Below are 27,146 nucleotides of genomic sequence, written 5' to 3'. Positions count from 1 at the left end.
TCTGAAATTCCTTAAAACCACCTTTTCAAATCGATTCCGTTGTAGCGAAACAATTCTTTTATTTTTCCCCTTAATCTTCCCAACAAGATCGCGGGAAAGCTCACTGTGCCGCCGACGGGCAGTGCAACAATGTTGCCAGCGCTTACAATGTTGCCGCGATAATCCAGTTGATAATTGTAATCGAGCACCCACCACCGACGACTACGTTGACCTAATCTTTTCTCGCGTACCAACGCACTGGTACTTATGCACTCCCTTCCCCCCCAGCTGAATGGCGCCGCACTGTTGGGAAAAAATGCGTGTTTAGGGTGGTCAAAATATGGGTTTTAAAATAAATTAGACGAACTTCTTTTATAAAATCGTTTTTATGCCGTATTAAAACCAAAATATCCTTTAAAAAAACAAGTTATTTATTCAAGACTAATGAGTCACCGTCGCCGTGCCTTCCGAGCTACGCTACTATTCGAAGGTGTTTTCAGTCGTGTTGCAACATGCATGTCGACGACATGCTCAATTTTTAAATCGAATGCCCGTTGGCGAGTCATGAGATTGAAATTTAACTAAATTTGCCCGCCGGCCTGCCTTCTGATCGTAAATGCTAAGTCTTTTTTCGAATCTGTTCATGCTGCTAATGTTAGTTTTTTTTCTTTCTAAAAACTGTTCATCTTGGTATAGTTAGTTAACGTGAAGACTTCCATCGTTGTCATGTTTTTTCGTTCAAAGATATAAATTTTGCGTCGCTTTCAATATTTTGTCAAAATTCCTTCAACAAGTAGTTAAGAATAGTGCCCTACACATGCTGATTCCTTTTGGTAACGATTATCCCATTCCTTATAAAGTTATCGAAATCATCATTAATCAATGATTGCCAAACGACTGTGATACAAAATTATACAAATTTTGAAGCACAATTGATTTAGATCAAAAATTCTTTTAGTGGCTTGAAGAAGGCAACAACCGGCACATGCTGATTCCTTTTGGTGCTGAAATTCGTTGAATTGAATTTAATACAGAATATTTTATAGTGATGATCAATTTTCTTCGAAAATGATCAAAGGCTTCACTTTAACATAAAGAATGAGCAGGCTTGACTGTTTGACTACGATTCGTCTTTGGTACATTTAAAATATTTTTCTAAATATGTATGACGAAAACCCAAATTATTTGATTTTTATAGTAATGGCATTCGATTTGATGATGTTAAAAATATATTTGCTATGTAATATTTTACATGATTTTCAGCAAAAATATGAATAAAATCATAATTTTCGTGGCACTTAAGAACAAATTCGATTTTTGAAATGGCAAATAAAATCTTCTACAAAGGTCTTTTCGTCACACATTGATGTGAAAATTTATCCTTTAGAAGCTATTTTTTTTTACTTTTTGGACAAAGCAAATATTTAAACGTTTACATAACCACCATCATAATCAAGTGACAATATTTTGGATTCAATTTAATTTAAAAATGCTTTTTGCGGTTGAAAGATTTCAAAAATGTAAAGAATATTTCTAAAATTTATCAACTGAAAAGCGGTTGAGATTTTGAAAATTTCAATAATCAAATATTGATTATTCTGATGCACATTTTATTTCAAGTTTTAGTCTCTCCTTCTACTTAAAAAATCTGCCCAGAATTGGAAATAAAAAAAAACTTGCACAATTGATTGTCAACGAACAAATTATGAATTATGTGATATTTTCATGAAATCATCGAAATTTATAAAATGTTCGACTGTTGACTGTAACTGTGGCAGCGTGAAAAAAGTGATTTTTTTTATTTCAATATTTTAAAATTAAGCTTGTTATTGATCATGGTCGAGAGGAACAAATTTTTAATGAATTTTGTTAAAAAATAAATTTAAGAAAAAGAAAACACTTTCACCAAATTGATTTAATTAGTAAATTTTCCAGATATTTTTTTTCAATTCCGGTAAAATCATCGTTAATTCGACATAACAAAATTATCCTTCTCGCTTTATTTTAAAAATTTTACTAATTTTTTGGGATAAAATAAATAAAGACAATTCCAATGTTTTTTAAAGGTTCTCTAAACTATAAGGTTCCATTTTGTGTATAGGATTTTTTTCATAAAAAATTTAGTGCTGTTTCAAATTTATTTTTCAGAGCTTATTATTTAATTTTCAATCATTTGGGACCATTTATAAAATTTTGGACCATTTTAATTTTACGCAATTTTGTTCCATGTTTGAAGGTCACAGATGTGCTACTTGCATAAAACAATATTATCATATTTTCGCAGATATTTTGAACATTAAGTTATTAGTATAACAAAAAGTAAGTCTTGACATTTTTTTATTTTTTTAGTTAATTTTTTCTAAAACAAGCCTATAAATCAATGAAGTAGCAAAGCTCAAAATCATGATCAATTTAAAAAAATGCGACTTCATGCAGAAATGCAACCAAAATGTTTTAGAACTTGAGACGGGATTTTTTAAATGGTTTGTTCTTTTGAAAAAAAATGAAGATATTTTGAATTATTTTTTTTCGGTTTTTAGGATAAGAAATGGAAAAATACCCTTTTTATTTAATACAACATGGCTTTTTAATCTTAATTTTATAGTTTTGCCATCTTTGTTAAATCGTGGATTTCCAAGCATCTCGAAATTTAGCTAATTTTTTTTAAATTTTATTTAAAAATATAAAATGAAATTATCATGTATGATTTTCTTTTATGTATTTTTGTTTATTTATTGCACTGCTTTTGAGTTTTTGTTCCAGTAAAAGTTGATTTTCGTTCAAACGCTTGTTTGTGAACCTGTTGAAGTCATAACTATTATGGATTTTACAATTATTGAGGAATGACTCACATTTTTTTTCTTATTCCAATTTTGACCACTTTTGCACCCACTGTGCCGTATGCAAGAATGTGCACCCGGCAAACAATTAAACAAACGCGCATTCTCCCGGCTGCCAGTTGATTTTGTTGTTTAGCCAGATTCCTTCCAACGTACTCAGTGCCGCGAGCAACGGGTTCTGGATGGAGTCATCTAAGCGAGGAGTGGAATTAGTTTCTATGATTTTCAGAAACCGTTTTAAAAGTTCCAGTTTCCAAGAAGCTGGCACTAACGTTTTACCGCTCGCAAGTTGTGGGGGCACCCTTACGGAATTCACGTTCGTATAAGGAATTCATCCGACATTCCACCGGTGAACATAACTGCAGAATGCAAAACTCTCTCTCTAGCGTTCAGCGTAGCTGCAGATCTACCTTTCCGGCAGAGGTTAGTTGCATTCCGTAACCGTTGTGTGCAGTACCTTCTTCTTTCTACAAAGTATTCCAAACGCTTTCTTCGCAACTCCATTAACAGCATTACAGCTGGATGTTCGCTATGCCCGGCCGGTCGGTTCTGTGCGCGAGGAATTTAAATTTCAATTATTTACATCCAATTAATACCGGCGCGGGGCGTGCTCTCGAGATCTCTTCACGTTCGCCCAAGTCAGACTCGCCCGCGCCTCTCTGTTGCCCTAGGTCAGGGTGGCAACATTTATTTCAATTTTTAATTACAAATCCTTTCCCTTTGGCCGACCCCTGCGGGGCCTCCTCGGCGTCTCCTTCCGAGCCGCGTCTATTTATAGTCGATATTTATTGGCAGCTTGGCCAATTTAAATTCTACCGCCGTCGTCGTCGCGGGTCGGTCCAGTGAACTCCGGCGATGGTTGCAACGCGCGGTCTATCCTGGAGCTAAACATGGCCGTAGAAGGCAAAAGAACGACCGTCGTTCCCACACCTCTAGCGAGTGGTGCCACCTACACGCGACTCCGGCCCGGCCGGTGTTGGCGTGGTCAGTTTGGTCGCGGTTGTTACGTCGTCGTCACCAGAGACGGCGCTCTGAGAGATGTCTTTGGCTGCAATAAATCATTGAGGAGTTTGTCGATTGAAGGAACTTGGACTCAAAGTCGAGCAAAGTGCAACGAATCATCTCTGCTGTTATCTTGACGTAGTAGGTCTGGCAAGTTTAGGATTTTTACTTCGTTTTAGCCTCCCTTTAAAGAGCTGATGTGTAAAGGCTTTGGAAAACTAGCGAAAAAAGCATGCTGTTGCAAGCGGGATTCAGAACACTGCTCTTTGATATATAGACCAACTCTCTACCACTGCGCCACGATGACTTGATGTTTGTGTAGAAGCAGCTTTTTCAATCTTTCTGCATTATTTGATTGAGGCAGTAGCTGTATTGGTGACGTGACAATGTTTTCATTTGTTAGTCGCTTTGAATGTCAGCAATTTGGGTTTGCCCATAAATTCCGCATTTCGAAACGCCGTGTCTCGCGCTGAACAAATACGGGCGCCAATAAATCTATAAAGTAATTAAACACAGAGTGGTTTTCCCCCCTCGCTGAAATCACCTGGTTTTACACTATGCACGAGTACGATCAGGTCAGCCCTGTTGAGGGGGAGGAGTACCCTAGCGCACTTCAGCGCATTCGCGCTCGTTTCGCGCCCAGGAAATCATAACTATACGACGCGCGCGCGATATCGCCGGTTGTAAATCTTTATCTCCGCCGGCGGCGCGCTCGAGCGATTGGCCGCTTGTTTTTTGCGCAGCTTTGTTTTTATTTACAAGTTCCAGCGAGAGCGGGAATTGAATTCCAAGCTCCTCCGGGGAGAGGTGGAAATCAGCGTCAGCTGGTCCGGGGGCTCCAGATATGGCAGGGTTGCCAGACAACTTGTCTTTTTTTTGCTTTGAAAGCAGTTTGAATCTGGCAACACTGACATTCTACATGATTTGCTAGGTAATTCTTGGGATCAACGGAACATCGACGTTAGCCGCCAAAACTGGCAACACTGGCAGCCCGGCTAATCACCATCGAGATCAGAACGCCAGGCCACGAGAATGCAAATCCCGCCTGAGGGGGCAGATCGGTTCGATCTAGGGGGGCGGTTTTACGACTGTCAATTACTTTTAATTAGCATACTTTGAGATTAACAACATTTATGAGTGCGAGTCTCGGCTGGTTGGGAGCGCTGTGTGTGGCGGCGACGGCCCTGAAGGACCTTGGAGTCCGTAGAGTTGTTCGTGACCTCCGCGAGGCTATGGGGAGCTAAAAGTCTCACGAATCAATGTAGCGTTGAGATGTGAACTAATGAATTATAGAACGTACGCCCAAATCAGAGCCCTACGATTCGCTCCGAAAGACTTCGTTTCATAAGAGTTGCAAATGTGGAGATTTTCCCTTATCCTCTTAAAAAAGTGGAGCATCAACACTTGTCTGGGCGTGGTGCAGATAAGATTATGTTTGAGAGTTAGCGAAAGTTTTCAGTTTTTCAACTTTTGGTATTAAATTTTGAAATCATATTCTCACTGTAGTAATGACAACTTTTTTGGGTGTAATCCTCACAAACATTGTTTGTTATCTCTACCGACGCCGTTTAATTTGTAATTCCCTGTGAAAAATCGCCTCAATTTCGCTCGAACACGATAACATCTCGTCATCTTCAAGACTCACCTCACAGCCATGAACCTCGTCGCAGCCTGTCAAGTCCGCGCCGTACCTGTCATCCGGTCCGAAGGGTGCGCGCGCACTTAATAAATTGTCGGATCAAATCGTTCTGACACCCCCATTACCGTCATGGGACACAACGCCGTCGTCGTCTGACGTTACCTGATATCCGTTGCATCTGTAAGGCTGTCGGCGGCGGCGGCGCTTTTTGCCTGCAACTTTGTTGCAAAATTAAATTACACCACGATTGCAGCAGAGGGGTGTAGACACGGTGGGAAAGTGGCGCTAAATTTGAGTTGGAACGCTTGTGTATGGTCTAGTTGGTAAGGTCGCGTGCGCCAATCAAAGAGAGTCGGATCGAAGCTCGGGATATTTTTTGAAACTTTTTTTTACTGTGCTCAAGTCGTAATTACGGTACGCCTCGATTGGAAAGCAATCATTTAATATGAAAATTTATGATTATTCAGAACCCGCGCGCTAGCGGTTGAAGCTGGACAACCTTGGGTGCCGCCGCGATGTTGACCAGCGGTGAAGAAGGGCCGCCATCTGTATGCAAACGGGCAACACGCGTGAAAGCAATTTGCTATCGCGCGCGGTGATAGCTTCGAGAGCTCTTCCGCATGAGGTGTGAAACAAGTTGTCGAGGTGCTCTGCAGAGCAACAAGTTTCTGCTTTCCGGCGTACAATGTAATTAACACAACATCACGCCAAAAGGCAACAAAATGTGTAAACACACTTTCGACGGATTACAAAAGCACGACACTGGCTTCAATGTGTAGTACAAAGTGCCAAATTGCAGCTCAGGTTTGTTCTCTACTCTTCATCAATTTGAACCCAACAAGCGGTATTGTGGACTGGCAACACTGTTATCTTGATTCATGGTACACCCAAATGAACATCTTTTTTGATTTTTAATACCGAATATAAACCGTAACATTTCGACGGGATTGGTCACATCCCGGAAGCGTCCAGAGCATTCACGAGCCATACGAGTGGACATGATAATAATCCACAGTCCAGAATGGCCAGATGGCCTCGGGGATGTTCCGACACAAAGAACCTATTCAAATATCTTCAAGTTTGGTCAACATGGGCATCAAACTTCAAGGTTTTTGATAACGGAGTTTCTTTGCAATTCTGGTCATCACTACAACATAAACACCACCAGCAACCAATAGCTTCTCCCGTTGTCCGAGTCTTCCGTCCTTTGATGTCACTGTTTAGAGAGAGTATAAGTAAATCGCCGCGCCAAAGATATCCGGTCCACGCCGCATTCCTGCCGTCCGGGACGGAAATCCGGTACCTCGGCAGGTTCCCATTAGGAGCCGTCGTCACTTTGCTCTGTGCGTCATGAATTATGCATTTGCGCTGGGCGCGCGTGCGCGCAGCACGTGAACTAACTAGTACCGCGATTGCCGCGCAATACCTCTTCATAATGCAGTTTTCGCGGCGTAGAAATTAATTGGATGCCAACCCTGCACTCTCTTTTTCTTCTGCTCGTGGGTTGCCGGTGGTACAACATTCGCACAGCGAGAGCAAAAGTCATACATATAAATTGGAACCGCGCAAGAAACTGGATCATCTGGTGGGTGCCCTCCGGGCGCTACCACCAGTCGCGGACTCTGCGCGATGATGAATTGCTGATAATAACAGTCATAATGGCTCATCAGCTAACAGTTTAAATGACGTGTGTGTGTGTACGAGTGCGCCGAAGAAGCGGTCGTTTATTACTGTTATTAGCCGCGGAGGTGACGGAAAATTCCTGGAGTGAGAGCGCGCAACAAACTCCGGCGAACCCTTGGTGAGAAATTAGGTACAAATGACCCTCTGGTTTGATGATAGGCATCAGGGCCGGCTAATGCAGGTGCGAAAAGTAGTGCGAATCCGTCAAAACATTCCAGGTTGGCAGAGAGGACCGACGGATGGATGAGCCCTAATGGAACTTAGGTTGACTCCCAAACCGGTCAGCCGGAGGGGACCAATACCCATGAAAATTTCAGAAGTTATCCTCAAATCAAATCAAATTTCAACATAAAAGAAATCCAACGGAACAATCAACAACAAAACAATCGTATGTAGTTCACCACTAGCTCCCCAAGAGCCCTGAATTTGATACTCTCTATTTGGTATCATTCTAACGCATTCACGATAAGCTGTGGTTTCCAAATTTGAGTTATAGTTCCATTCGTGAGGTATCATCGGGTTAGCACATCGCAACTTTGGCTGAAAATACACAGAGGTACTTCACCACCAGCTCCCCGAGAGCCACAAAGACCATAGAAAGACACAGACTCAAAGTTCGAACGCGCCAGCGCTCATAATTCACCTGTTGTGAGCAGTTAAAGTTAAGCAGGCGGTACCCCCATGTCGAGTCCGCTCTGGTTAGACGGTTCAACTAATTACACCGGAGTTAAAGAGCGTTCCAAACATTGCGCGCACCTCCGATACGCCGCCAGGTTTGAGCAAGTCTAGAATAGCATTTATGCTCGGAAATGAAAGTGCGCGCGCACCAACAAAAACGCAGCAAAACATGATGGGCGTAATTATAAACTGTAGACGAGAATCAGTCCCCCCTCCACCCCCTCGGGAGGGTAGCTCAACCGAGTCAGCGTAGAGTTTCATGTAGGGTATCATGTCAACTGGTAGTAACAATTACTCTCTCTGCTTTTGCGATTATCATTATTAACCATTATTATTTACTATTATTTGCCCGGTATATGGTGCACGGAGAGAATGAACCGCTGGCACAGCTGGTAATTATGAGCTTGGTATGTACTTGACTGAGTACGGTGTTCAACGCTATACCATGCAGAGGTAACGATTAGCAAGCGAAACTGTGACTTGAAAAAGCTTAACATTTTGACAGTGAAAATATGGAGCAAGAATCCAACAATTCGTTGGACACTTGTCTGATGAGTTCTATCCGGGATCATACTATCTCCAGTATAGCACCACGCTTAAACTATGGCATTGCTGGTATGTTACGACATTATTTGGCTCTGGTTTTACCAAACAGATGAGTCGTATATTCAAGGTTATTCAAAAAGTACAACTATAGCATCATCCGAATGGTATTACTCGGATCCGGATTGTACTGTCTGGATAGTGTCATCCGGATTCTATTATCCGCTGTATTGAATCATGCGATTAAACATCATTCCAAAATACCAATACTATTACTCTACTGTTATCTTTTGGATAGTATCATCTGGATCGGGATACTGTTGTCCAGATAGTGTAATCCGATAAAATCTGTTCCAAATTTATCCTCCTAAAAGCACCAGGTTATTCAGATTGTAATGTCTGGATAATTTTTCGCGATGTAACATCTGGATACTATTATACGTCGGACTGCCATTATTCTGATGTAGTATCTTAAATATCCAAGTATGATCTGAGTATTATCCTGGTAATTCTGTTCAGATGGTTCCATCCAATGATTCTTATCGTGATTATGCTTTCTATATGGTATTATTTGGATCCGGATTATACTGTCTAGATATTTCTATGTAGATATTAACAACCACTAGATTGATTCGTCCAGTAGATCGTGGTAGACGTTTTCCGAGTGGTAGTTGAAATATTTCAATATCCAACTCATTCAACCGTTCAGTTACTTGTAACGTTACGCCCAACCTGATCCCAAACGCACTACTGGCACGTCCAACTGCACTTCCAGCAGTGCAGCTGCTGCTCTCGCTATCACAAACCGGCCGGCACTCAAAAGTAGGTCACCCTGTGCGATGTCCCTGTACGGAATCCGACCAGCAGTGTGCAATCATGCTGTCGCGCCGCGTATTTTCCCATAAATCAAAGAATTCCATTGAAAGAACTTGCCTACGGTTTCCTGACACCATCACTCTTCATCTTCGTCGTCGGGGGTTGTCATCGCTGAAGAGGAGGCTGACTTCTTTTTTTTTTATTTGCTTTGCTCTCGCTGAGCAAGCCCGGTCCAGAGATATTCAGTAGCACGGCCAAGCCTTAGATGGCAAGGGAAAGTGAAGGCCCCTCTTGACTTTTCAATTCATTCATAACTCTGGACAGACTTGTTGTGTGTACTACATACATCTCAAGGTGGGGGGGGGGGGCTCCCCCGAAGGGGGGAAAGGGACGGTATAAAACAATTTTAATCACCCCATATTTCGCTCGATAATGCCTGCCGGCTAGATGGTGCTCGGTCTGATGGACACAGACGAACGGCGAGTACTCGATGAAAGGGTACGAAACCCCGAGCCGGAGAGTGGACTTTTTGAGAGTTGTGAGGACTATCCGCGGCAGCCGTTGGGATTATGCGTTCGGGGAGGAGCAGCAGCAGTACTTTTGAAGAGAAAGGATGCAACAAAGTCAAGAAACTTTTTGAATTACTGTCAGGGGTAGGTTTCGTTGTAATACGAGTACTCCTCGTGGAAGTAATACAAAAGTAACGTTTGAAGTATGAAACTTTTGGTTAATGATTTGCTCCTTTCTAATACATCTCCTAGCGAAGCTGTGCAGCACCCAACTAAGAGGAAAGAGTTCTCAAAAAACTAAAGCTAACAATCTAAAAAAACTTAACCTGTGCAAAAAAAAATGTTGCGAATCGGGAATTGATCCCGCAATCTTCGAGTTGATAAAATCGTGCCTTTACAGTTTCGGCCAACATGACTCAATGAGTTTGGTGTTCGTAGATCTGTAACTCAAGGGTGAATCTGTATTGTGCTTTCAACGACCATAAACCTCTCAAACAAAATCGTGACCATTTTCCTCTCGATCCTCTGCTGTGGGTGTAACAGGTGCCGAGATTTGCATACCATTAAAAATACTTTGTAGCCCCAACGTAAAGTACGTATACGAGCAAGTGCATCCCACCAACGCAGTTGATCTCGTCAAGTCCCGCGCCGATACGGTCGCGACAGCCAATTTGAATTAATTTAGCTTTCGATTTCTTTCTTGGACGTTGATTAAAATACGACACGTCTCGCGCTAGGCAAAAATGTGACTAGCTGTAAAGGCCACCCTTCGCCGATACCTGGCCGCGAAGGTTGAAGCTCGCCTAGGCCGCGGCTCAAAACAACATCACAACAAACGCCTCGCTCTTTTTTCTGTTTAGCGTTTCATTCATTTTTATTCGAGCGTTCGAGTCCCACACCACCGCTCGGTAGCCGCGCGTTGATTTTCATTCATTCAAAAATGGTGTTTCATTCATAAAATAAGCACCGTTATCTTGGCGCGAACGAGCGCGCGCGCGCGAGCTTCTCGTGATTGTCGGCCGGCCGGTCGTCGCGGAGAAGAAACTTCTCGGCAGGCAATTTTTTTTAAATCACCCGCTCGCACGAACTTCAAAACTTCTAGTTCATGTGAGTGGGTTGATCGGGCGGCCCCCTCCTAGGTCGTCCATCATCCCCGGCCCGAACCTTGAGACGGCAGACTGCTGCCGCTGGCCGTGCGCGGGAACCTAGACCTAGCCTGATTGACACATCAGAGGTTGAACCTCCGCCGTCAGTCGTGCCGACGACGGTGCAGTTTGCACGAGATGCAGCGGAGATCTTGATGCGATTTATGAGTTGAGCGGAAAACGCCCCCACGCGGGAAGGCGTCCGATTGATCGACATCCAACTGAGAGGAATTTGCTCTCAAATTCATTCTGAAAAAAATATCCTAGACCTTTGATTTATTGTTACCATGCCCTTACAGTGTCGGTCACCACGCATTGATATGTAAGAGGAAATCGAGCCTCGATAAATCTCAGATCGCTTTTTCGAGAGCATTATGCTCTCGGTGTAACGTCGTAACGTAACCTCTCAAACTAAATCGATACCATTTTACTCTCGACCGTTTGCTCGACGACAGAACTCTCTGGTATGGGTGTATCAATCTAAAACAAGTCAACAAGGGGTTCACTGTGTGTATTAAACTCAGAAACGTTGTGACTACAAGCGATCTCATTACAGCTGTCAATTTTGCAAATTGCTTACTATTTAGACAGGTGTGATTGCTCTCCGTCAGCGAAACTGTACGAACACACTCCCTTACACGGGGGTACCGTCTTGAAACACTTGCACCCTTGCGTCATTAAAAGAGAGGATGCATCCCATAAAACGTCGCACACATTGTTGCCTGCCTGTTGGTCGTGATGTTGGAGGCTACAATGTATTTGGCCACGTTGTTGTTAAACACTTTCTAAGCATCGTCGTGGCAAGACACACCGCAACAATAACCAAGTTATAGCCGGAGCGCTAACGCGTCTCAGCTGTGCATACAATCTTAAAGCGCTGGCAAATCGAGTTGCCAGCGGTAATCCGTTTTTTATATGGAGTGCACTTGGGTAGTAGTTTCGTCCAGGGAGCGAGTAAACCTGACCAGACCTCATAAAAGTCTGGAATTTTACTATGAACCTTACTTACCTTTTAAACCCATAGAAAACAAGTCCAAAGTAATATTTCAAACCATCGTAAAAGTCTTATTTGCTGCAGTATTTTTTAGAAAACTTTTTTGCATGCAGGCTTGTAAAACGTGTACCGCATTGCCCTCACAGTTCATTGAAACCGAAAGCAAAAAAAAATGATAATATATAAAAACGGTGTCGATTACGGGGATTGATCCCTGGACCTTTGACTTAGCAATGTTTTGTCTTTTTTGTCATCACGACCTAATAAGTCGTAGAATGCCATAGCTTGAAATATGTAACTCAGTGCAGATGAGCTGTTCCAATGATCGGATGAACACACGGCTTTATTCCCTCGCGATTGCCATTATTCTCGCAGACAAATCCGAGGTCATTTTGCTCTCAGCATCCTGCTATAAATATTGAACCTTTCGTGCAACTTGGTTAAATTGCACCTTATGTTTCTCACCCACAGTTGGACAGTGCCATCCGAGAGAATAAAGAACACGATCTGGTAATATAAAGGTACACAGAAAAAAATGACGGTAATATTCATCAGGAAATGGTGACAGATTTTGTGTCAAAAAATGATTAATTTTACCCCAGAAAGTAATATTTGACCTACCAAATTTTCAACATTCGAAAATTCAACTTTTTTTCTGTGTACTGTGAATGCACAGAGGATAAATCCCGAGATTGGCGAGAGCGTTATTCTCATGGGTTCATTTTCAAAGCAGTTCATCAACAAAAAAAATGTGCCGGTTTCTAGACTCGATCCCAAGACCTTTGACATATCGAACCGTGCCTTTGCCGTATTGGCAACCAAAGTTCGATGACTCTAAGATGGTCATTTGGCAATATAAACCACTCAATGGGATTAACTGATTCAATGAACAAATGAACACAATTTCGTGGTGGTTCACCCGCAAGAGGTTTACACTTCCATTTAATTTTGGTAGAGTTATTCTCTCAGCTTTCTACTGTGGGTGCTTAAATGTTTATTTAAAATGTTAAAACCAACATGTTTTAATTAGAATTAATACTAATCTTTCTTTTTTTGTTTTTTTTTTCTTCTTGCAGGTAAGCTACATCTTCTTCTTGAAGCCAACAACTAGAACTCATATCTCGAACAGATTGTCTGGGTAAGCTGCATTCTAATTACAAATTCACTAGATGAACCAACATTGAGAGAAATTTTCGTTCTTATTCGCCACCCTGCTTACAAACTCACCAGCCAACTCTATGAACTTCATCACCTGACACGGCCAACACAGATGACCGGCCAGATCGCGGTCTCAAGGTCGTCGTCCCCTGCTGTCAGTTTTGCGCTAAGCTGAATTCAGCCAAATTTCAGCAAAACCTCCGTCATGTGCGCCAATTAGCGGACCCCCCGACTTTAACCTTGGCAGATATTATGAGCTGTGCGTGTCTGACTCGCACACACATGCATGTCTTCGATGTGCCGTCCTTTTGTCTGTTCTGGTCTGACTGATTTTTTTTTTTTTTTTTTTGCTGTTGATGATGTTTCGGCGAATATTCACGCATCGTGCTGCGATGGGGGGTTAAACGTCGAAGGTTGCCAGACCTCGTCGTTCATCCGCGAGATTGAACCCTTGTTGGTCGCCTAGAAACGAGGAAGTTCCACGGTGAGCTCGGGAAATTAACGTGTACTCAGGTGGGGATCAAGGTTATGTTGCGTAGACACGGAGGGAAATCCTGTTACCATAAATAAAATTATTTGTAAACAAATTTGAATGTTTTGTTTATAATTTTGGATTTGGTTTTCGGCTTTCAGTCATTTAGCAGTGAAAATAATGTATTGTTTCAATTTCCGACGTTGTTTATACTATTTTTTGTAAATCAGGTTTCAAAAAATCATCCACCAATGTTCGCGTTAACTCCGAGTGAACTTTTTCCAGTGTACACCACCTATTAAACGTCACATTACGGCTGGTTTGATGTGGTAGAACGGTCCGGCCCCAAAAACCTAACACAACAAAACCTGCAAAGTTTAATGAAATACGGTGGCGACGACGGTGGTGTGCAAAAATCGTCTGGGTCCGGTTGACCTTCGGTCTTTCGGTGGCTTTTGAGGGTTTTGTTGGCCGAATGCGTTCAGTATTCGCACAAAGGAACGAAGCACGCTTCGGATCAAGGTTTGCACGTGTACTGGCGAAAATGGGGCGAATCGAGTGTTTTTTTTTTCGAGGGCGGTAAACCGGTAATGTGCGTAAAGGTCGTCACAGGCAGCAAACCTCGGAGATTGCACTTTTATTAAATTGAGTTTTTATGCTTAAAAATGCTTTGGACTTTGGCAATTCTACAGTACATCACAACAGGCAATTCGATTTTTTTTATTTGGGTGAACTTAATTCATGCAATTCCTATGTCAAAAATTAGTTTGTTATAGAAGGTTCCTCACGTATAAAAAAAGAGGAAAGGAAAAAAAGTTCAATTTTTAATATGCACTATCGATTATCTGATAAAATTGCCTACATTTTTGCTTTGACTTTGTTGATCGGACTGCTGGTTGCTGAGATATAGCCTCTGAAAGATTTCATTTTGTAAAAAAATATTTTTTCTCCGTGTCATAAAATAAATTTGGTTTGATTTTCAATGTTTAAAAATTAATGGTTTGTGAAATGTTCCGTTCCTTTCAATAAAGATAAAATTGAAACACAAATATTTTGCCTACACTTGAAATTGTCCAAAATAACTGTGACATTTCAAAAGATTCCTCTCGATTATAAAATTCCACCATTATTTTTATTGAAGGAACCTGAGAAACATTTTCAAACCAACTAGCCATCACCTAGTTTTATTGTGGAGCGGCCGTGGCTGACTGGTTACGGTGTTCGCTTTGTAAGCGAATGGTCCTGGGTTCGATTCCCATCTGCTCCCAACGAGAAAGTATAGGAAATATAAATCTTGAAACTCTGAACATGTACGAAAAATCAAAGTCGCTCGAGTCGGGGTTCGATCCCCCGTCCTTTGGAGTGGTAAGCAAAAATGCTAACCACTAGGCCATCGCGCCTTGGTGAGCTATGACTGGAATTAGGAATACTGTTACCACCATCAACAACTATATACGCGCTGGATCCTTGTCCATTTGACAAGGGTTCGGAAGTTCTAAATAACGTTTGAATCCGATTGGTCCAAACGTTCTTCAGGGCGGGGCTTGTCGACAAAGCTGAAGTACCTCGCGCTCGGCTAGCCAGCGTAGAAATGGGTCACCGAAGCTCGGCAGAGCTAACACCTTCCAAATGCCTATGCGAGTTATTTGCATGTATAGAATGAGAGCTAAAAATACATGGAAACAACTCAATTTGTAAGAAGCGACTGCGTGGTCTCGTTTGGTTGGTTGCACACACGCACACACAACTAGCCACCACCTAGTTTTATTGAGGTTTTATGGTAGCATCTTGCTTAATAGTTTTATTTCGGCATTTACCGCAACCAAAAAGCAAAAGCTGATCTGTGCCACGAACATAAAACCAGGTGACAGTAAAAGTCAAAAGGTTTTATGAAAGTTTTAAGAGAGTCTTGAAACCCCGATGGAAATGACATGCCAAACAGTTGAATTGTATGCTTCTTCTAAACCAAGGGTGTTTTAGCTGTCAGTGTTTACTTAAAACCTTAAGCTCCTAAAAAAGCATTTATCGCGGCGCAATAGCAGTCCATAAATATGGCGAAAAAAATAGTAAAAGCAATTAATTTAATTAAAATTTGATGAAAATACGCGAAACGAAACGAAACTATTGGCACTACGCCCCCCGGGGCATGGCCTTCCTCTAACGTGGGATTTCTGCTCCAGCGCCTCTGACGAGACAGGAGAAACCGGGACCGACGTTTTACTTCACCATCCGATAGAAGCTCAGTGGATAAGGCGGGAATCGAACCCGCGTCTCATAGCATCATCGGGATCGGCAGCCGAAGCCGCTACCCCTGCGCCACGAGACCCACATACGCATTAAGGCTGAATTTCGGACATAATTTAACCATCCAAAAATAATTCGGTATTTTTTTCATGAAAAATTTAACTACAATAGAATTTTTTTGCAAACCATCTCCATTTTACCATTGGGCAAGACTAAAAAATATTTTTGCCAGCATAAAACCTGTTTAGCATAAGACGTTTGAAGACGTATGAAATGTCATTTTTCCACAACTCCTGACTAGGTTCAATCAAAGGTTTTATAAAGGCTTTGAGGAGTTTGTTAAGATTCAGTAGAAAAGCCTTGCACTCCTTTGAAGGTTCTATAAATACGCCGTGACAACCTTTTGCGGAAGTCCTATTTGGGTTTTAAGAGGGGTTTATCGCTAAAGCCTACAATGTTACTTGGTAAGCAAACAAAAATGACAACCATTTCATTTTGCAGAGGTGCCTTCATTGCAAAAAATGTTTACAAATTTGATTTTAGATCTTAAGAAAAGCTTTTTTTACGATGTTTCAGATTAATTTTAAAAATCATATTTTTCGACAAAAAAAAACTAACTCCGCTACAATACTAAACTCTTGCACAACAGATGCTATTTTTCATTCCCTAAAATATAAATGTAACAAAATCAAAAATTAAAAGTACGTTTTTTTGGGAATTCAACTTTTAGTGATAAACAGTCAAAAAAGGTAATCATACACAGAAAAAAAATTATGGTAATATTACATCTGGGAAGGGGTACATCTTTTATGTCAGAAAAATGTGTAATTTTACCTCTATAAATATGTAATTTTACCTCTATAAATATGTAATTTTATTTATGTAATGATTAATTTTACCACTTTTCTGTTGTAATGTCGCTTTTTTAGTCTAAATTGAGGTAAAATTACATCATAAAAGAGGTAATATTTTTTACTGTGTACATGGTAGCTCTTCGATACAAAAAGGTATCAAAATATTTCAAAATCATTTTTTCGAATTGATTTTGATTAGAAAAAATAAAAAAAGGATTGTTTTTCCTTATATCTAAAAACAAAGGCTCTTTGAAAAAGGGTTAAGGTGAAGCCGTTGATCATTTTCGAAGAAAATTGATCATCACTGTAAAATATTATGTATTAAATTCAATTTAACGAATTTCAGCACCAAAAGGAATCAGCATGTGCCGGTTGTTGCCTGCTTGAAGCAGCTGAAAGAATTTTTGTTCTAAATCAATTGTGCTTCAAAATTATAAAATTTTGTAGCACAGTCATCGTTACCAAAAGGAATCAGCAGGTGTAGGGCTCTATTCAAAACAACTTGTTGAAAGAATTTTATCAAAATATTGAAAGCGACGCAAAATTTATATCTTTGAACGAAAAATAATGACAATGATGGAAGTCTTCACGTTAAGAATATATCTGCTTTCCGAAAGAAATAAAATCTCATACACCCACATCAACACAAAACTCTGTTCATTTGTTCATTGAAAACGTTCATCCAACTTTATTGGCTAATGACCACTACTTAACCATTGATCCGTGGTGACCGAAACGGTAAAGGCGCTGGTTTTTTGAGCCAAAGGTCTCGGTATTGAATTTCGTTTTTAACACTTTCCGTTTTTTTTTTCTGGTAAACTTCATTGGAGTTCAATCCGAGAGTAAAAAGACCTCAAAAACTATACTCTCAGTTCGCTCATTGTAACTCTTTGCCCGTGTTATTTATGTGATGTGCTGACTTCCCTCGTTTGGGTGTGTACTGTCCCCCTCTAATGCATCCATAACCGGAGCTCGTATCCACTCAAGTGTCGGTGACTCATCACTGCCTCGCAGCTGTTTTTGACGGCCCCGGGCGGTAACATCCTCTTCGCGTCCGCGAATTTCCCATTCACGGTGCGCGCAGCACGCTCATAAATTGGCGGATAAAAATAGACAGTAAACAAACCACAATTCGCCGCGCGCGGTGTACGCGATGACGACTTGCCGCAGGCAACAAAAACACACGCCAGGAGCATTGCCTACCTGCGCGATAAGTGCGCGGTCTTGACACAGATTCGTTCGGTGTGCAAATTTGGGTGTTTGCACGGTTGAGTGCCTCCCGAAATGGGCGGGACTTCCCACGCACCGGAGTCATTGTCCCCGCTCCGGGAGTCTTGTCCTCGGGAGTTTCGGGACTTGCCTTTTTAATTACGGTCGCTGTCGTCCTGGTGCAGGACTTCAAGGTGGTAGGGTGGGGTGGCGCGGGGTTGAGGGGGTCTCACCTTGAGTTGTGCATATTTTCTCACCGTCTCGAAAAAGTTGATATCAAAATCCGGTTTTGCAGCCCCGGCCGGCCGGTCGATCCGGTGCACCGTCATAGTCGTTCAGACGACGACGGCCTAGAAGACTGAGTGCTCAACCAGCGTGTCTGGTTGGTTGATCCCATCTCTGAGAGCGAAAAGTGGAGGTAGCAGCAGTCTCAGAAGAAGAAAAAACGAACGAATATCTTCAATGAATTTGCATATCTCGAGCGGTAGGGGGGTTAGGGAGGACAGGGTACTTGTTGCGACGACCGTTTGTAGGAGGACGCTCTCCAACAGGTCTCTCCAACAGGTGCGCTTGACACGGTCCATCCGCCGCCAAGCAGGTGATGAAGATTTTATTATTAAATTGTAGGTAATTTTGATTGTCGGCAATTTGTTTCACCACTTGGGGCTCGCAATTTCATTGTTTTGTGAGTTTGATGGGCGGCAACGCGCGGGGGTGGACCTGTCAACTCTGAGCTGAGATTGATGGCGTAGGGTTGTACACCGCGGCTCAAGTGTGAACCAGGTAATTAGAAGTGGCGGTGGGATGGTGATTTTGGCGCCTCGGGCAACTTAACGAGTGAGGCGAAATCCGCTGAAAAAAAATCTTCAATCAGGAATAAAACGAAGACTTTAGATCGACAAATTACAACCTAAACAATCTATCCTCTTATTTTTTAACCCTCTACAACCTAACCCCGCCTCTAGACGGGCTTCAATCTAAAAAATCGCCAAAAATCCATTTTCCAACCGATTTTTGATCTTTAAAAAGCATTGGAAAGAAGAACTCTTAAAATTTTAGAAAATTTCAGGGTTGGGAGTTTAACTTGTTTTATGTGACTTAGCCAGTGTTTTTAAAAATGTCATTTTTTTAGGGGTCAACTTTGGCTGTGTTTTTTACTAACATTTGCTATACTTTCAGTAAAAAGAAGTATGCAGTAATTTTTGTAGTGTCCCAGACTATGCCTCTACGCATTTTTTCGCAATTTAAATGATGATGGTGCCATTCTATAGCAGAAAATGTGAAAAACATGCAAAAAATTGAAAAAATGACTGTAAAAACGTGAAAAAATTAGATAGGCAAAATGTAATTATATTAGATGGTAGAATAGGCCAAATACTACCAAAAACAAACATAAACTAAACAAGATAAATGCAAATTAAAATACTTAAAATTAAACAAGAAAAACATAAAACAAGAGAAGTAAAGTTTTTCGTAGAACAAAAGTTGCTCAAAATGACCTCCTGAACACGGGAAAAATAAATATTTTCGAAAAAAAAATTTGGGCAGTAGAGGGTTAAAGTTTTTGATGTATTCGTTCCCTATCTTTAAAAAAATCCGGGGTATTTTTTTAAACTATGAATTTTAATAAAAATAGAAGTGAAATTCGACCTTCTGTTTATTCGACCTTATGTCTTTCGACCATTTATTATACATTTCTAAAAAAAATAAATATACACAGCAAAAAAGGTTTGCTTACACCGAGATAAAAACCAGAGTGTTTAGACAAGAGTCTCTCAACCAATGTACGGTCAGACCTACTCTTGTAAAGTTTACCGCAGAGATGATTCTTTGAACTGCTTTCAATTTAAAGTGTTGAAATTACATAACAAATCTGATTTTACAGGAGAGGCAAACATCTGTAATCCAAACTGTGTGATCTAATGGTGGCATTCGCTATCAAAGATTTTCCGTTCAGATGTGCAGTGTAAACTTTGGTGTACAATCTTGAATGCTCTTCTTTCACAATTCCGAGCGTGAGTTCCAGTTCGCTTCGTGTGAAAATCACCATCCCACTTGTATCTCTGCCCTCTCTCATTTAAAATTTCAAAAATTTCCAGCCAGAGCACGACTCCCGGTTTTGCGCTAATGACTGCACGTAAATCACTGCTCCAGGAGGTCGAGCAAAAAACCCCAGCCCGTTCGCTCCAGTTAGCCCCAACGCGCGCGCGCGTGTACGTAATTTATGGTGAACTTTTGGACAGCTGAAGAATCGGCGTTGGCTCCATATGCACTTCTCGCCGTCGACTCCCGAGTCTGACCTTTCGGGTGTGGTCACCACCACCGCCGGCCACGCCGGTCTTGATGATTTAATTATCTCGCTGGGTAGACACCCAGAGTCCCGAGAGGGTATTTTTTGCCCCTACCCAGTGTGCGGAACCGTCTTCGGTGTATGGCTTCCCGCTTCCTTAAAGGTACACCGAGCCTGTCCCCCATCACCCCATCCAACACGCACACACCCCGTAGTGGAATTATTTACGAGGTTACATACTAATTTATTTATTTATTCGCTGTAGAGTTCCTTTTCTTTCGCCCGGGCAAGGTCCCCCCCCGGTACACACTTATTTGAATGCGCCGCCGTTCGAAGGAACTGCAACATTGTAACACATAGTAGCTGGGCACGGGCGGGTGGCTGCCGGCGACCCGAGCGGAACGTCCCTGAACGACGGCGAAGACGGTTGGCTATCTCCACCGCCGCTTCGCCGAGCTGCGCTTTTCTCTCTGCACAGTTGCACTTTTGCAATGCGTTTGAGAGTGTCCATCCCTTGGTACATCAAAGTGGGATTGCATTGCAGAATAAATGGGATTTTTATACAGATTTGTGCTTCTTGTTACAAGACAGAGCATCAATTAGACGTAGACGTTTACGTAGATTTCGATTAACTCACTACTATGCAATTCACGAGTATTAAGATAGAGATTTACATAGACGCCCTTGTTTGAATTGACATCTTCTTAAATACTGCTAACAGGATAAATGAATTCGCAGCGAATCTTCAGGACCAAAGGACAGCACTCGCACTTGGTTTATTTCTTACAAGATCTGCAAAAGGGAGTTAAAAATAAGACATCCCATTTAAAGTGGTGGTCTACTTCAAGCGGAGTCGAAGGATCGCAGGAGGGGTAAAGTTAAAACAAATGACGCAGAATGCTGGTGCAGCTCCTGCAGTGTTCGCGGCTGGTCGTAAAACGCGCTCCTTTACAACGTTCGTGTAAGCCGAAGGGGTCACTGGCAGCACTGCTGCCAAACGAAAGCTCGGGACAATGTGTCTGGGAAGAGATATTTCTTCATTTATTATCATTGACGACCACCGACTCCGAGAATTGAACACAAACGAGCCGTTTGTTCTCCCCCCAAAGACAGCGCGCGCGCAATTGAACTGTCAGCGATGTACAATTTCTTGAAAAACGGCTGCACGCCAACAACTGCCGTGGAGGATTACGGCTGTGCTCAAAAATTTGCATAACCTTTCCCTCGGTGGGAATGTTGGCCGCCGCGCCGCGACTTGTCGCGGCTCGATTCCTGCGTTGATTGCCGGTAGACGGCTTTGACGACCCAATTCTTGACCAGGGACAATCGGCGAACGTGATGTACGCGGAGCTTGGCGTCGTCTAGCGAAGCGACTAGGTCAACCATGGTCAAAACTATAAACATAGACACTGCTAGACAGACATACACATACGAGCAGCAGGTTCTAGTTCGAGTCATCGCGAGAGATCAGTTGCATCCAGCTGGGCAGCGCAATAACAATGCACCCTGACCATATTTAGAGATTACGAACGTTCAACTAGTGTCTGCTGGTGAGTGTGTGCGACTGCAATGCAAAACATTCCGTGACACGTCGCGTCGACACGGACAGAAATCTGTGACCAGAGGATGACGATTTTAAAAGCGAGGTCATTGTAACCGACAAAGAATCACATAGAAGCCCTTGTTCACATTGAAAACTTCTTGAGTACTGCAAACTGGAAACGTCAACTTTTTTAATAAGTTTGTCGTCGGTTCTGTGAGTAGCATGATTGTCTCCAAATTAACTCAAATTAAACAAACAAAGAATCATATAGACGCCCTTGTTTGCATTGTTAACTTCTTCAGTACTGCAAACTGGATGGTTTAACTTTTTTGACAAGTTTGTCATTGGCTTCACCCACATAAAAACCGACTAAAAATCACATAGATGCCCTTGTTCACATTGATCACTCCTTTAGTTCTGCAAACTGGAAACAACAACTTCTATGACAAGTTTTTCAGCAGGTCTGTGAACGAGTAGTGTTCACACTGCCAATTTCTCTCCGTGCTACACTCTAGCTTACACTAATCCGGCCCGAGCTGGAAAGTGATTAATCTTTAATGACCTCACCCCCGGCGCTCGGCAGCTGTTTTTTTGCGCGAGTGTATACAGAGATTCTGTGCAACCGTTGATTCTCGAGCTGGCGAAAATCTAGGTCTCCAGCTGTTGAATCACGTCATCCGGCTAGCCTGCAGTAGCAACGGCCGATGATAGAGTGGTCTTGGCATTTGAAATTTTGTGAAAGATCACGCGCAATTGTAAACAAATGCACACTGTTGTTGTTGCTGCGCTACAGGTTTCGGGTCTTGCGATGACATCAGCTGGGAGTGCAGCTCCCGGGACGCGACGACGTAGTGACTTTGTTGGGACCACAAAAAACGTAAGGTTCCACTATTGTATGCAAACGTGCGCCGCCTGATTGCATATTAATGACCGCCTGACGACTCTATCCGTCCGTCACTGGCCGATCAATTGTCAGTGCCAGGTCACCGTGTGTGGCATTTGAGGAGGGGGATTTGCATTGTCCCGCACTTTTGGACATGACCCCAGCTCGTGAGCACATGACTTGATCGCGTGCGCGAGCGAAAGTTGGGAGCAGATTGTGGCGGATTATTGTTACAATTAGATGCTCTTGTTTACGTAGATATTCTTTATTTGTTCGCAGATTCCATCGCGAGGGTAACGTTTTACCATGTAATTTGGGACAAATTACAGTCGACTCTCTGGTTGTCAATATCCAAGGGACCGTCGAGGAAGAGAATCATCAGTTTATAGAACGATGCAAAATGAAGACTCGATTGAAAATATTTTTTTCTTGATACCCAGCCATGGGAGACAATCATGGCAACGTCCATCAAACAAAAACAAACTAATGTCAAACACCCTTCAAAGCTTCGTTTTGCCAAGAAAAATGTCTATGCAAGCCATGAGAAAGTTAAATTATTGACAACCGGAAGAGATTTTTAATGCAAACAGAATCCAAGGGACCGTCGAGGAAGAGATCCTTCAAGCAAGGGAAAATATCGAGGAATGAAGATAATTGAAGTATGCAGATTGAAAGGACTGAAGAATTCATCGCTAGAAGGAGAATTATTGATATCGAGAAGATCGACAGCCAGAGAGTCGACTGTACTAAGAGTTGTTGGTTTTTGTTTCTGTTTTGCATATAACTTACAAGCCAAAGATGCATATAGACGCCCTTGCTCTGATTGATATCTTCTTCTGTACTGCGGGATAAGCCCATATTCTGACAAATTTGACCAATTGTACATACCTCTCAAGTAGGTCATTGTTGTCCGATTACAATCTCCGACTAAACCCAGATCTCCGTTTCCAACGGGGTGCGCAAAACGCCCGAGATCAAGATCAAGGTACAACGGCTTGCGCTACGACTCTGGAATGCTCAATCGCTGCTAGCGCGCGTTTCGTTCAATAGAGACATTAACATTCCCTGAATTGTGGCATATCTAATTCAATTAGTGATTCACGACGCTGCGCGCCATTTAGAACCAGTCCGCGAGAATTACGCGCCGTTCTCGGTCGCGCCGTGCTGAAATTTCAAAGTAATTAAGCGGAATTAATTTCTTTACACGAGGTTTCCTCCTCCCCGTCTACAGTAGTAGTGCAGCTGATTAAGGGGCGGTTAACCCTCGAATGCTGCAAATTTGTTTTTTTTTTTCTGGAATAAAAATGGTATTGAATTTCCTCTAATCAACGATTCAAACCATGTATTGCGGATTCCAACCAAAGTATTGCAAGTCTCCGCCAAACTGTTCGTCGCAACCCCGCAGAGGGTTAACGAATCACCAGCTCTGAAAAACTGCATTTTTGCGAGCCGACTCGCTCGCGTGCATCAGGTGTGAGCCAGACGAATCTGGCGTCGAACAAAAATGAATGAAAATCACGCGGTTTTTCATTCACTCGCGCGAGGGTGCGCGCACTCGGTAGTAAATACAACAGCGACACTGAGGACTGGTAGTAATATCGCGGTGGTGCAGACATCAATGAACGATGACGGGGTTGGTGCTTGGTGAGGAGGTCGTTGAATGCCGAGAGTGATGTGGCAGTTGAAGAATAGTAAAAGCATAGAAATTGACTAAGCTGTGTTGCATTCAGACAAGAGGGAAATGCTCTTAATCTACTTGAAATTTCGGGCTCATTCTAAAAAAAAAATACAAAAAACCTTGATAACGGGACTTGATACCGGAACTTCGACCATACTAATGTATGCCTTTACAGTATCGGCCATCGCGGCTCAAAGAAACTGTTGCGGTTCAACGCCAAAAAATATCACTCAGTGGTAATTGTATGAATACAGAGAATAAGCAATGTGGCTGTTGAGAGCAGTTTACTCTTAGGTGAAATCTTTGATGTTGACTCCTCTCAATCCAAATCGAGAGCATTTTACCCTCGACGTTCTAGGCAGTAGATCAGCCGAGCTCACGTGTGATCGAGTTTAATATTCGTTCTAACATAAAAAGTCGTTATTTTCGTCTGTCCCTTAATTGCACCGCCGTAACACTGTTCGCCCCAATCCCAGCGTGGACAATGGATCGCATTAATGCTGCTTTAATGCTTGCTAGCCGGTGCTGGTAACTTGCAGCGCTCGTTTAGGCAAATTATTCGATATTAATTTAGCGTTATTTTTCTTCAGCTCAGTGTCATGAACCGGGTGGATGAATGTGTTATGGAGCTGCGGCTAATTGCACTTTATGAAAGTCGGGAGGCCTTCGGTTTTATGAAGCTGTTAAAAATTCAACGTGGCTCGACCAGATGCTATCGAGAGCGCCGCGAAACTTGATAGCATGTAATCTGGCCTCAACATGCAACCAGCTTCAGAGTTGGCAACTGGAAAAGCATAAAATTTGTAGTACCGCCCGAGCCAGCTAAAGTATTCTTCCGTTCATTTGCATTTCATAATTTGATTCTCGAAAAGAGAGGAAGAACGAAAAAAACGAACACCTCTCTCGTTCGGAATATGCACTTGAATATCGGTTGCCACCGCCGCCGCCATTCATAATGAATTGGCTTTCCCGGGCTATATCGCATCCGATCTCCAGACACTCTATAGCTTGAGGGTACAGGGAGCGTTTGTTGACTTATCTATCGCAGCTACACTCACAGCAGACGGTCGGGAGTAAAATACTCTCGATTTGATTTGAGAGAGTCCTGTTAGCCGATACTGTAACGGCACGATGTTGCAAGTCAAAGATTGCGGGATCGAAGCCAGTTTTGCATGATTGAACAAAGAGTTACTCAAAGCTTTGGGTGCAGTATCAATCCCACTACCCTAGCCGCTCTTAAAAACCAAACTGCCCACGATTTGTCGGCAATGCATCATGCAATCCGCCCATCAACCCACTTTCCCACTGCACGTTCTATACCTAACCTCACCTCGTCTACCTTCCGCCAACCTACCAACAGATGACTGGGCCTTTATGATGTGCACTTCTCCGGAGTTGTGTTTCCTACCCAGTACTATACTATGCATAATACGATGTACGATTCCGTGCCACGATATGAAAAATCATGAATGAAATTTGCGTGTTTCGTTGCCCTGCTCCTCCCTCTATACGTTTGTGTTGGTAGCTCGAGCTCTTTCCACTCTCGAGTGCCATTGTCTTGACGACCTTATGCGTATGAGACGTGTCCGGCAGGCATCACCCACACGCAACTTTTCCTTCCCCGTACACTCTGGAAGATGCAGCGGAAAATTACGGGCCGCAAATTGGAAATAAATTGCATTTCCGACTTGGCCATCTCCAAAGTAGCACTGACTAGAAGGGTAAACAAAAGGTCTTGCATTTTTTTCAATTACTCGGTTCTGTTTGAGGATTTTATTAACTCAGACAGCGGTTGTAAGTTGACTGTTGAGTAAAAATAATCACTGTTTCTTGACAAGATGGTCCGTCCTAAGTTTAATTAAAAAAGGGTATAAAGCCGTAGTTCTTCCCATTTCCAACACCCACAGCTGATGGTTGCGAGTAAATTTGTCTCGATTTGGAAGGAGAGAATGATTTTAAAATCAAAGAATCATCAAGATTGACGATCTGGTAAAAATCGATTTTTCAAGAACATAGTCCAGGCCACGAACGAGTCATCACAATAGATTTGAAATTGATTGAAACTCAATAGAACCGGTTGCAGCGATGCAGAAACAGCAAGGCGTCTAAACAACTTCTTTGTGGACAGCGTAGAAGAGATTCATGCGAAGATTCCGCCTCCATCAGTAGTTCCAGTAGCAGTGCAGGAAGAGCCAGAAGAGTCGCTGTACGAATTCCAACAAGTCACCATGGCCAAACTCAAGGATACCGTTCGATCGCTAAAAGACTGTGCTGGCGTCGACAACGTGACAAAGCGTGTGATGTTGGATGCTCTGGATGTCGTAGGAGGAGAGTTGTTGGATATTGTGAACAGGTCTCTGAGCCAAGGTGAATTCCCACAACATTGGAAACAAACTTTGGTAATTCCAATTCCAAAGGTGCCGAAATCAACGCGTCCGGAAGATCACAGACCAATCAACATGTTGCCGCTGTACGAGAAGGTCATAGAAACGATTGTGAAAGAGCAGCTGACGGCGTTTGTGGATCGAGCGGGAGTACTAGTTGAGGAGCAATCTGGTTTTCGGAGACATCATTCTTGTGAGTCAGCTCTTAACCTCCTACTTGTGAAGTGGAAGCAGTACGTGGAAGAAGGAAAAATTATCTTGGCTGTATTCGTGGACTTGAAGCGCGCTTTTGAGACAATTGACCGATCCAAGTTGAAGGCAGTTTTGCATCGTTGCGGAATACGTGGTACAGCTTTGAGGTGGTTAAGCAGCTATCTAAGCAGCCGAGTACAAGTGACAAGGTACAACAGCGCAACATCGCCCGCTACGGATGTGAATCTTGGAGTACCACAGGGAAGTGTACTAGGACCGCTGCTGTTTATCCTGTACATGAACGACCTAAAACAAGCGTTACGGCAGGCACAAGTGAACTTGTTCGCCGACGACACAGTTCTGTTCGTAGTGGGAGATAGTTTGGACGAATGTTTTGACGTGATGAATGCT

The 27,146-nt window shown here is 42.5% G+C and overlaps 1 protein-coding gene across 5 annotated transcripts in view; it reads left to right on the top strand.

Moving 5' to 3' along the window:
* The window catches only part of LOC6037110 (helix-loop-helix protein 11), a 220,397-nt gene that overhangs the window by 78,619 nt on the left and 114,632 nt on the right, over positions 1-27,146 (top strand). The gene's annotated exons all lie outside the window — the stretch shown is intronic.

This window comes from Culex quinquefasciatus, chromosome 2 (assembly GCF_015732765.1).
Source record: "Culex quinquefasciatus strain JHB chromosome 2, VPISU_Cqui_1.0_pri_paternal, whole genome shotgun sequence".
NCBI classification, from domain to species: Eukaryota; Metazoa; Arthropoda; class Insecta; order Diptera; family Culicidae; genus Culex; species Culex quinquefasciatus.
This window is presented reverse-complemented; position numbering and strand designations above follow the sequence as displayed.